The sequence below is a fragment of the Pecten maximus genome, chromosome 3 (genome assembly GCF_902652985.1).
Source record: "Pecten maximus chromosome 3, xPecMax1.1, whole genome shotgun sequence".
In the NCBI taxonomy this organism is placed as follows: Eukaryota; Metazoa; Mollusca; class Bivalvia; order Pectinida; family Pectinidae; genus Pecten; species Pecten maximus.
The window spans coordinates 20055962-20066958 of NC_047017.1; the positions used below are offsets into that span (position 1 = coordinate 20055962).

The window sequence follows — 10997 nt, forward strand, 5'->3', positions numbered from 1 at the left end:
TGAATATAAATCTCATTACGAATACACGACTGTTTTGTTTATCTAGGACTCAGAAGTGATGCTAGGGAAACTAATGCCATTAAGTTCAACCGGTCTTTGAAAAATATTAATGTCGTATGTTTTGTGTACTTTAAACAAAGAGAGTGTAAACAAAGGAGGGCCAACTGAGATTAAAAGCCAACAGAATCAATCAAGTATTATCTTGCGGAGAAAAACTATTGTTATAAGATCTAAAACTATACTTATCTCCAATATCAAGAAGTTAAATCATGTGGTTTATCTCATAACCCTTACACTAGGCTGCCCTGTAGGTAGGGCGTAAGAATTGTACCTGCTGCCCCCATTGCATGATCGTAAGAGGCGACTAAATTTGGGATCTTATCTTTGCTCTTCTTTCTAAACAACTTTCTTCTTCCTAATGTCTCCCTTGACAATGCCTCACTTTTGGCCTTTAGTTGAGCGTTCGCACCTGTGAGGAAGGCTTTGAGTTCTGTCCCCTGGCCGAGACATACCAGAGTCTTTAAAAATGGTAGTTGCTACTCCTGCTTAGCGCTCAGCATATTAGGAGTGGGACGACTGGTTCACCCGTTGTCAGTATAATGTGACCGGGTGGGGTGTGCCGCTGGGTGTCTTCGGCAGTATGCTCCAGTGAGGTAGCACTATAAATCGGCAAAAGTCCCGGCCTACCACAAGGAGACTTCACACAAACATACCGCAGCCTCCCAAAACACACATACGCACTCACCACACGCATGCATGTCGCACGCACGGGAGGCCGTCCTTAAATGACCTTAGCTGTTAAAAGGACGTTAAACAAAATAAACCAAACCAAACTTACACTAGGACTTTTCCTCTATGATGAATATACTTGATAATTAGGAATGCTCCAATAAGGAGAATATAAATACAATGATCTGTCCACTCTATTCCCAAACGGTGCCACGCAGCTTCTTTAGGGCTATTCCCAAGCCTTCTTTCACATAGTTGCTGTGCAATAATGCGCCTAGTTTGCACAGCATTTGGGGAGGTAAGAAATAGCAACGGCGAGAAAGAGGTCAGAGAAATTGCCCCGAAGAAGATTTCATAGTCTATGAAAAAAAATTTGTAATCTACGAAAAAAAATTCACAATCTATGAAAATTTATAAAAAAAAAAAAAAAATAGTTGAAAATGAAAGTGAGACTGATGCTAAAAAGCATCACGACGTTAGGTCCCGTAAAGTAAGGCCATATCTTGAGGGTAATGAAATCATTTATTCATAAACCGTGTGTCTGAAGGAAATGCAGATTCTTTGCTTCTCCGACTTGTGAAGGTGAAGTAACTATATTAAAATAGTGGCATGTCTAAGTTGTCTGACGTTTTAATAGATATTTTGATAGTTTGATATTAACATTGTATCAAATTGTCACACATACTTGAAAACTGTAACTACAAAAATATTATTTCGAACTAAATTGGCAATATAACAGTGATATGGTAGTTATTTTCAAGTGATTGTTGCTGTTTTGTGAGTTTGAAAGATCATTCAATACTCTGTATTGATTAGATAATTTTTGTTTGTTTGGGGGGGGGGGGGGGGGGGGGGGGTATATTTATATCGCTTGTGTTACAGACATATACCGAGAATCTAATGTGTGTTCCTTCGTTAATTTTAGATTGGAAACAACGACAAACATTTGCCACTTCAAAAAGTATCTAAGAGATCGTAGGAATAATCTAAATTGATAAGAAATGTTCCATTTGATCGCGTCTGTAGCAAACGTGATTATTTTCGGAAATTTCTTAAGGGGTATCTTGTCGTAAATTTTGTGTCATAAGTACATTTAAATTATCATCTAGGTGAAAACCAGACAATCAAATCACAACTGGCCCTAAAACAATTATAAATACAAATGTATAAACTAATAATATGATTTAATCATTCCCATAATTTTTGGTAGTTCCTTCCTTATTTTCAATTTGGCAGACGTGTCTCTGTTCTAAACAAACAAGGGTGTAGTGGTTGTTTATTCTGTAGTAAATACCAGTCCACATAAACACCCGAGTTATGTGCGATACTTAGAGGGTATTCCTTCTAGTGCCTATTTATAGAAAAATGTAAACAATCTCATTCAGCCAGGTTAAACAAAGCTGATCTTTTGAGCACTGCGGTCAATCGTGGTGTCGCCCCTACGAGTACCAGGGATTGACTGTCATGTTTGGATGGTGTCTGCCGAACTGTGGCTTCCTTATAACACTAGAGTTCAGAGTATAAGGTTTATCAATTACATACTGGACGATAATGGCCCATAGACAATACAGTTAGTCGATCAATTACAAGTAGTGTGTATAGAGTTGAGCATGACTTGGTAATTGATATTGGTCTGTTCTCTAAGGGTCCTATTCTCCTATAAGTATTGTTATTTAGCATACATATCGCGATTCGGTATTCAGGATTGTTGTGTCGCTTGTCACATACACCAATCACATTTATCAATTATGTTTTATTGATCAGATATTGAATTAATATTAAATGTAATGAGATTCAACCTGAATATATTACTTTTATAATAGACTATTGTTTGGATTATTATCATTGTCAATATTTCGCATTAGTCTAACTTCCCCGAGCATTAGCTACAATAGCAATTCTATAATGGAAAGTACACGCCAAACAAGACATGTAAATTACAGTGAAAAACACTTCCTGTCATTATACGTGAATCTATTTGTTTTAATTCCATTTCTCTGGCGACGCTGTTTTTATTTAACACTTATTTGCCCCGTTCTTTGACAAATACAGAATGTGTACTTCATAACTATAAAATTTCTCCGAGTGACTTGCTCCCTTTTGTCATGTCTAAAATCAATATTTACAATATTTTGCTTATATATAACTTTTAACCAATACAACATTTTCTGCACGAATAACATTCAATGATATAGTCTATTTAAATATATCATTAGCTGGTTTCATATCACACCTCTTCATTACATCGCCTACCTGTACGTTTATTGTCATTATTTTAATTAGTATACATTGTATATTCAATTACTTCAGTACTCTTATGTGTACACCGAGAACTGTCTATCAAGAAGGACATTTCGTCTCGCTGTCAGCATACTTCCTCAATGTTTACCCGATACGCCCGAGTTGACCTTTTGTCTACATATCGGTCAACCTTGCCTTAATTAAAAAGATATCATTACACTTAAAGTACGTTATACTATCATGGCTCTATCGATCAGCGGTGGATAGCAAGCTGGTAATTCTGTTATTAATCTGTAGGAAATCGATCACTGTAACCCGTATCTACACCTGTATGTATGTTTCAGATAGGAACCGTCCATCAACAAGGCACTGGAATACACATATATGTGAACGAAGCACTTCGTTGATAGTACAGGTGGGTTTAGAGAGCAGACTAATTTGACAGGTAATTTTGACTCGCCGTGATATCGTCTGCCTCTCTTCATTCCGTTTGCAGACTATTACATATGTAAACCACATTTTAAATATCAACTCTTCATCGACCCGCAATGTATTCAAAAATCGTTAACGTGTGTGGACAAAAAGGTCACAAATCTAAACTTAAGATATTGTGAAATTGCAGCAACAACAACAAGTGGGCCAGTTATCACACTTATATTGTTGGTTTATCGAGGCCTGGACTTTTATTATTGGTGTCTAAGGTAGATACCTGTCAATTCAGGCACGTTAACATTCAACAGTGGACCGACTTACATACAGCATTCTGTACATTAATCACAGTCAAAACTTGTAGCCTACAGATTAGTATCTTGCGTTTTCAAACGGTATTCATCCAATGTGTTCCCACTGGGGACAGGTAGCCGTGTGAACGCAGGCGGAAGGGTTTCTGTGGCCTCTAAAGGATTCTGTGTTAGCGGTTAACAAGAGTGATTGGAGGAAACCCACTCAACCCGTTCATGTCTCATCCAATCAGACTGGATTATGGTGAACGTTGTATTGTCAGAGCCAGAATAAATGTATATATATGCTTATCTGATTATTAAAGTGAAGAGTGTGTTTATTTTATCACACTAGAGTCAATTGGATGTATGACCGAGCCATATTCAAAGAGAACGACATGGATATGAGATATGACGCCAACTAACGTGAATACCGTTTAGGGTATTGGACCATGCTGTAATTCAATTACATATTGCTCAACGTTCAAGATTTTTCTCTTTTTTTTTCTCATTTTATTCCTAAACAAACCTGTGGAAGATCACTAGAGAAACGTGAGAGCAGCATCGACTATAATACTGGTATTATAGGGACCATTCCTGCATTAATTATAGTCAATTACACGGAGAATTGTGGAGAGGGAACACAATATTGGAGCCTTTAACAGCAAGGTTATCTTATAGGAAGTAAGTACTTTAAATTGTTAACTCTCATTATTTTTTAACAGTTACACATTTATCCACGCAATTGACAGGATACATTTAAATTGTGTAGTGAATACACACTGTTTCACTAACGGGGCAAGTTATGTGTACTTAAGATCGTGAGATAATGGAGGTGCCAGGTATATCCCATTGAATTGACATTTTCTCAATAAACATTAGAAATACGATAATTAAGAAAGTCGAAGGTAAGGCTATAAGAATGTAATAACATTTCTCATATAACCTGTACCCTGGACGTTGTTGTAGGCAAACATTCATGACGGAAATTGAACCACTTCCATTTTTTTCTCCTGTCATTGGGCTTGTTCATTGGTGAGACAATTAACCTTAGATTAACTACTTTCATTCTTAGTGCATTGAGTCAATAAGTAATGAGTACACAATTTGTGCTGGTGTCTAATTTACTTTTCATGTCCAGAATAAAGAAGCCTTTGAAGACAGGTATACTATTTGAATGTCATTTGTTTGAATAATAATAATCATATCCGAAATATCTTATTTAAAAAAAAACTGCCCAAATACTTACTTATGTATCAACTCGAAGTTTAGTTAAATTTGAATTTGTAATTATTATGTAATGTTGTGGCCATTTTCTCTCTGTAGGTATCATCCAGAGGTATTGTGTTCTCAGAGGGAACATCCACCCGTGTACAACGCCCAAATGAAAAATCCTCACGTAAAGAGCATGGATATAGTTTCGACGCCGAGTCGGCCTAAGACTCAGCGCAGGAAGTCTATATCAACTGGCGTTCCTTCATGGGATTCAAGGGAAAAGGATAAAGACAAAAAGTCCACTTCCACGGGGAACAGAGCAAGAAGGGCAAGTATGGATTCTGGTGTTTTGGGAATAGGAAAACTTTCTTTATCTTGCCAAAAGGAAAAAAATAGCTTGAACGATATATCAGACTCAAGGTCAACGGAAAAACGAACCGGTCACTCTTTTGGTAAAAAAGACAAACTGTCAGCATCAGAATCCAAATACTCATTAGGAAAGATGGCATCGTCACCAAAACGAGGATCGTCTACATCACCTTCTGAACTAAAACCGATTCTTAAATCGTGTCCAAGATTGACTGCGATACACGCGTCTGTATCTTTGGAGGACATATCTGCACACGCGGATGACAAACTTACTCAGCTGCCTGATTCTAGCAAGTTCTGCTATCGTTTGCCATTAACAACTGCGACGACCAGAAAGTCTGTGTCCTTCAGGGAAGATGATCCGGAGGAACACAGACACCGTCCTAGACGGTACTCCTCACCATCACTTCAACTACCGCCCAGCCTCAACTTTCCTGCGAGTAAGGAGTTTAGTGATGCCGTCAATTCCTCTTGACAAAATGAGTGATAATCACAGCAGAATAAAAGGGAAATGGAACACGATTTTCACCTTATCCTTCCTACGGTTTCAGACCGTATCGTGTGGTTGTGATAGGCCATATAAAAACAGCATACTCGTTGCGAGTAGGACCGTATGATAACACTATGTGAACGATGGTGAGCAATTTTATTAGCAATTGTATATGTTGATGTGTGTCAACATTCCAAACAATTTTAAGTTTCTGTGATGTCTTGAATTTATTGCCATGTGTTGACCTTTAAATCGATTGCGTAATGAGTAAGACAGTTGAGATTATGGTGCAATATAAATCTCGAGTCATCCGCCATGCTGTAATATCGCAATAGCTTCATTTATTAAGTCCAGTAAGACTGAAAAACACGTGTGCTGTGATTACTCAAACTTGTACTGTGTTGTGTATGTAATGCTACTAAGTATCTGTCAACATATGAGTGTCAAAATTAACTCGGAAGTGTTTAGGTTTAAAATGTGCAATTTTTATAATGAAACTATAAAACTATAACACCAACATAAAATATGTTCTAAATGCATAATTTCATTTCGTGTTCTAATTTATATTTTGATTAATGATTATATCATCATCAAAAATTATCCTGAAATATTACAGCCAATGTGATTTGAGAGTGACGTCATGTTATGATGTGACTGAATTATTGCTTACGTCAGAAGTGTCAATTTCACGGAAACTCATTTTTTTCTTATCACAACATATAATCACGGGTCTTACTAATTTGCATACACTTTTTGTCTGTAGTATCACTGTCCTAGAGTGACGATACAGCACGTGTGTGACATGCACTGTATCTATTATATCAATTCACATTTAAAGGTGCTAGATATATGTGTGTTAACAATCCTTTATTAGAGAAATAGGTTAACTCATTTTAGCTGTTTGAGTTCCTATCCTATCTAATTAAGTTAAGAGTGTAAGAAACTAATTAAATTGATAACTCTTAAAATGTTTCCATTCCATTTCTCTTATATTATCTTTTTCAAATTACTTACGATTCTGTTTCTCTGAGATATTCTGTATTTATTACTCAAGACTCCATTTATATGAATCACTCTCTAAGACGCTATCTGTCATATGTACTTTCTATATATTACTTAAGATTCTATGTCTCTCTGTTTTATTCTTTTTTATTGCTTAAGACTCAATTTATATGAATTGCTAACATTGAAGTATTCGTTATCTCTTATTTACTCTCTATAAACTACCCGATGCTCTGTTTCTCTGATGTACATTTGTACTCTTATACTCTATAATCTTAAGTCATTTATAAATAGTGTCTCAAATATCTTTTAACTTAAGAAATACATATAGTCTTAAAGAAATGAAGTTTTATTGTTTTAAATAAATTACTCTATAAACTAATATTATGTTCCTATGAAATATTCTCTGTTAATTACTTGAGCTTCTTATTTTCTGAGATACTTTTTTAACAAATTACTTAAGATTCCATGTCTATGAGAAACTATCGATAAATGATATAAAGATCCTGCTTTTCTATAAGAAATACTTTGAATGACTTCAGATTCTTACTCTATAAATAACTTTAGATTCCATTTCTATAAGATGTTCTCTATAATGTTTAAATCCTTTTCTTTGAGAGACTCTCTACAAAATAACGTTTGATTCAACAACTATGGAGGAATACATGCATGTGTACAAGCTTTGTAATTTATGATATATTGTATCTTCTTGCCACTATCTAATCAGTTCAAAACAAGAGTGTTCAATTTAAACTATTTTGAAAAGGGCCCAATTGAGCCGATCAGCATAACATATAATTATCATAAATCAGTATGTTTTAGTTATATATTTCAAGTGCTGCTTTGTTATTTGTTAATGAATTACAAGTGATGTTACAATTGTTTTTTGTATATCTGGATTAACTATATTCTATAGTGCCACGCCATATATGCCTAAAATGATATATTGTAAAAGTGTTAAATTTCACGGGGCTAAAATTTCGCAGTTGTCCAGATTGGACCTAGTCCATAGGTATTTAATTCGCCCCTGCATAATATTCTGTTGTGAACAGTTCTATACGTGAGTTTAGATATATAAAATATATTCGCTGGGTATTTATTTTCGCGCTGTATCTAATCACAGATAATATAGTGAAAATAAATACCCCGCGAATATTACTATCTATACAGTATGTTAGATAACATATTTTTTTTTTATGTTCCATTTATATATTACCAGTACTGCTTATCACTATAAGTATTCCTTCAGACATGGTATGTAAAGCCCATCATCAATGTATCCCACAATTAATTTTCATAACATGGATTCAAGTATGTAAATATGATTATGAATAAACCAGTGACTACAACACCTTTGTCATCGGTGGTATTTCATACAGGTTTGTCAACACAAACCACACATTAGCACCATTGACAGCACCAGATTTTATTCCTACACACACTATTTCTGAATAGAACATTTTCTTCCCTTGATCAATCGCCCGTACGAAAACGGTTCCTGTTACATTGTAGAATTGTTGTTTACAGATGTATATTACAAAATATCTTTGTATGTATTGGCAGCGTTCTCTCCTGGTACGTACCTGAGAATGTTTACCTGTTAGCGTTGTTAGACAATCTATTTATCTACCTGTAGATAGTAAGCGAATTGTCTAGCCTAAACCACACTCAAGTCACAGCTGTAAATCAGTGTTATAAATCACTGAACGTTTATTTCAAAATAAGGTACTTGGCGTATTCAACTTAAATATGTATCCATTTTAAATACAGTCTATCCCAATATCACTTATATGGGAATTACATACTACTGTAAGACTATACATTTCCAGTTGTTTTTAATTGATGATAAAACAAGACCTTTGATGTTCTCCAATAGAAAATAGAAATTATTTTAATCCTTGAAATTCGCATTCAGGTTAAAATGTATTTAAAGGTACAGTTCGGGTAAACTACAGTGGCGGTGTTAACCTATTAACACTTGATAATAGAATATCAAAGAAAAATGTCCGTCCGTCAACATTCATCAATTTAATACATCCATGTAAATATATTTTTGATTGTGGCTGTGTCCTTTCTGTGGTCAAGGAATTATAACAACAATTTAACTGAAGTCAAAAGAGAATCACCTTTCTACATGTTGTAGATAAAACAGGGCGCTATACCAGGTTAGTTAAGTATTTCACGTCATCGACAATGCAACGTATGTGTTAAAAAGCATATGTGTTCAATGGAATGTTTGTTGAAATGAATATGTTTTAAATAGCAAACACGTTGTGTATATATTATTATATACATTAAAACAATTGGAATTTGAAGATGAGAGCCTCAAAGACGTTTTTGGCTTTTCTAATGTGCCACCTGATGAATATGATACAAAACTTTGTCTGAGAAATGCCTATGTTTCTTTCATTTAGTTTAACTATTGTGCATAATACATTATATTTGTATTTACAAAAGGGCATTCAAAGTCTATCTCGTAACAATAGTCATTTAAACTGCATTGTCGACAGCATTTTATTGAGGAGACGTTGATACTTAATGCTCACAGCTGGTGCTGTACACAACCCCATAGGGTGTTTATGCGTGCAAGACGATTTAAAACTGCAACACAATAATGGCTTGAACAAAACTGTATTCATTACAACCGTGTCTTTGGATTGTTAAAGTTTGTTTATCGATATACATCTGATACAATGGAGCTAATCCGACATAACAGTTGAAGTTTAATTATTTAAATGTGATCTTTTTGAATTAATTCTTAAAGAACACTTTGCTGTACTTCATTTTATGTTTTACGATCAATTTCATGTATTCGATTGCTTAATGTTTAAATATCACGCACAGATTTCTTTAAAGGAATGAATAAAGCGTTAAATACGTAGCGTGTGTTCACTAAAAATGTCACGCATTTGAAATAATGTCTTTGGCAATATAGCAATACATCACACTACTTTATGCATACGTGCACGAATGTTATAGACAAATATTGCTACGTGTTATATTGTAAACATCAGCTGAAGTTAGTTAAATACCTTTTAAAGTTTTACATGTTAAATTGATGTGTGTCCATACGTTCCTGACACAACGAACAGACGTTAAACAGATTTGATTTTTTGTTTCTTTTTTTTTTTAAATAAAGTAGGTCTCGTTCATATATGCTGCTTACACACATACCTGAATTAAAAATAGTCCATGTCGGTATAGATTTTAAAAAACATTTTATGTAACGGAAAATTAGGTATTGCTTATTATCATATCGATGGAAGCGAAAGTAAATGGCTATGTGACATTATCAGCTGTGTACCCCAATAAAATCAGATATGTGCTCACACATCCGTCTATAACCCCTATATGAATAAATAGCACGATTTTGTTGTATACCCTACTTAAGCATACATTCATGTGTAGATTGTCTTCTTTTAGAAGCCGATATATACTTGAATAAATGAATAATGTAAAGTTTACACAAGTAAAGACCTGGTTTGAAATCCGTAGGTGATTGAACTTTACTGAAAAGAAGGGAAATGGATTTGAAAGGACTTTTTTATTATTTATGTTAAACTTTCCTATATCTGTTCAAGTTGTAAAAAGTACTTGGAATATTAATGAAATCTATATTGTTTATATTGCCCTTTCCTTGTCACAATATATGACGTAGTCACATTGTTAGATAGGAAGTACTTGTACATTTTTGAAATTGAGATAAATCTGACATGACGCGCTTCACGATGATATATGATTTCTCGAGTCGCACGTATGATATTTCATGTCAACAGTCTTTAAAATTATGTTACATTGTTGTAATTGTTTGTTAAAATATGTCTGTTTCTGTAACATTCCCAATAAAATTGTATTTATCTTTAACGCCATTTATCCTTGTCTGTTTGTTTGGAACACGAACATGGAAACATATCTTTGTGATATTGAAATACACCGCTGTTGTGATAGAGATTGTATTTAGGTTACCTGCCTACCAGTTGGGAATTCGGTCGTGTTTTCATCCAAAAGTTACCCCAGTTGTATGTTTTATTGGTTTAGGGAAAGTAATATGTTTGTATGGAACTCTTAATATCAAAGAAATAATGTCTAACTTAAATCTTTTGTCGACAAGTAATTGAAATCTTTTACACCTATCTTGGCCTACTTTACGATACATGCTGGACGGTATATAACTCTTTTAACTGAACGAAAGGTGTTTATTTCTAATTTGTGAGTAGTTTGCCTTGCTGTGC

General features: G+C 34.6%; 1 long non-coding RNA gene across 1 annotated transcript; it reads left to right on the forward strand.

Annotated features, from left to right (window-relative positions):
- Nucleotides 1-3435: 3435 nt before the first annotated feature.
- Nucleotides 3436-10629, forward strand: LOC117323509. Its single transcript, XR_004531752.1, has 2 exons — nt 3436-4373; nt 5016-10629. It is a non-coding gene; the product is annotated as an uncharacterized LOC117323509 (long non-coding RNA).
- The last annotated feature ends 368 nt before the right edge of the window (nt 10630-10997 follow it).